This window comes from Dasypus novemcinctus, chromosome 2 (assembly GCF_030445035.2).
Source record: "Dasypus novemcinctus isolate mDasNov1 chromosome 2, mDasNov1.1.hap2, whole genome shotgun sequence".
Classification (NCBI taxonomy): domain Eukaryota; kingdom Metazoa; phylum Chordata; class Mammalia; order Cingulata; family Dasypodidae; genus Dasypus; species Dasypus novemcinctus.
The window spans coordinates 27,055,999-27,057,627 of NC_080674.1; the positions used below are offsets into that span (position 1 = coordinate 27,055,999).

The 1,629-nt window shown below is 44.2% G+C and overlaps 1 pseudogene; it reads left to right on the forward strand.

Moving 5' to 3' along the window:
• The first annotated feature begins 210 nt into the window (after positions 1-210).
• Positions 211-1,325, forward strand: LOC101417989 (glutamine synthetase pseudogene; annotated as a pseudogene).
• Positions 1,326-1,629: the final 304 nt, after the last annotated feature.

Consider the following 1,629-nt stretch of genomic DNA (forward strand, 5'->3'; position numbering starts at 1 on the left):
GTTGCAAATTGTTTTCCACCTTCTGAAAAACACTGCTGTAAGTGCAGTAGGTTTCTATAGGTTGTGGGAACGGATTCATCATAGGTATAATAGTTAATACACCAAAGAGCAGAGCTGCGAATGAGAGAAGGGTTGAGCATATGATCAACAAACCCAGCCTCCTCTCTTCACTATGCTCTTGTGGCCTGCCCTCTGTCCTGCTCGACAACCATGGCCACCTCAGCAAGTTCCCACTTGAACAAAGGAATCAAGTGGGTTTACACAGCACTTCCTTTGGGTGAGACTGTCCAAGCCACATATCTATGGAACAATGGCACTGGAGAAGGACTGAGCTTCAAATCCTGCACCATGAACCATGCCTGAGTATATGGAATTGCTGTGTGAATGGAATTTTGATGACTCTAGGACTTTTCAGTTTGTAGGTTCTAAAACTGACATGTGTCTGAACCCTGTTGCCATGTTCCTGGCAGCTTCCCACAAAGACCTCAACAAGCTAGTGTTCTATGAAATCTTCTAGTACAACAGAAAGCCTGCAAAGATCAATTTAAAATGCACACTTATAAATGGATAATGGACATGTAAACAACAAGAATCCTTGGTTTGGAATGGAACAAGAATATACCCTAATGAGAACAGATGGAAATCCCCTCAGCTGCCCTTCAAATGTCTTTCCTGGGCCCCAAAGTCCATTTTACCATGTTGTGGGAACAGATACAGTCTATAGCAGAGACATTGTTGAGGCCCACTACCAGGCTTTGTTCACAGGCATCAAGACTGCAAGAATGCGTGCTGAGTCATGCCTGCCTAGTGGGAATTCCATGTAGGACCCTATGAAGGAATCAACATGGGAGACCATCTTTGGATAGCCTGTTTCACTTTGTGTCATGTATGTGAGGAATTTGCTGTGATAGAAACCTTTGATCCTAAGCCCATTCCTGGAACTGGAATGGTACAGGCTGCCATCCCAACTTCAGCAGCATGGCCATGAGAGAAGAGAATGGTCTGAAGTACACTGCATAGTCTATCAAGAAACTAAGCAAGCATCACCAGTACTACATCTGTGCCTATGATCTCAAGGGGAGACTCTACGATGCATAGCACCTAACTGGATTGCACAAAACCTCAAGTATCAAGATTTTTCTGCTGGTGTGTCCAACTATGGTGTCAGTATCTGCATTTCCTGAAATGCTGGCCAGGAGAAGCAGTTTGAAAACTGCTGACCCTCTGCCAATAATGACCCATTTGCCATGACAGAAGCCATTGTAGGCATATGTCTTCTCAATGAGGCCCACAATGACTTCCGATACAAAAACTACATGGACTAACCAGCCCATCAAACCCCTCCCACTTTTCCTCTCTCCCAATTGTCCTACTACCTGTAACTTAAAGACAGAATATCAAGATCTTTTTTATTCTTCATACCCAGTTAATAACTCTTGCCTTTTTGAGGGCCAGAGTAGAGGAGTCAAGTTCTTAATCTCTGCACATCCACCCCACCCTATCCTTTAATCATTTTTCCCATCATTGACGCTTTCGAAGACTGAAGACGTAATGCATTAGTAGGATGGGGGAAGAGAAAACTAACCACTGCGCCCATTAAACCAGGTGTGTTTGTCCAGTGGGCATAGC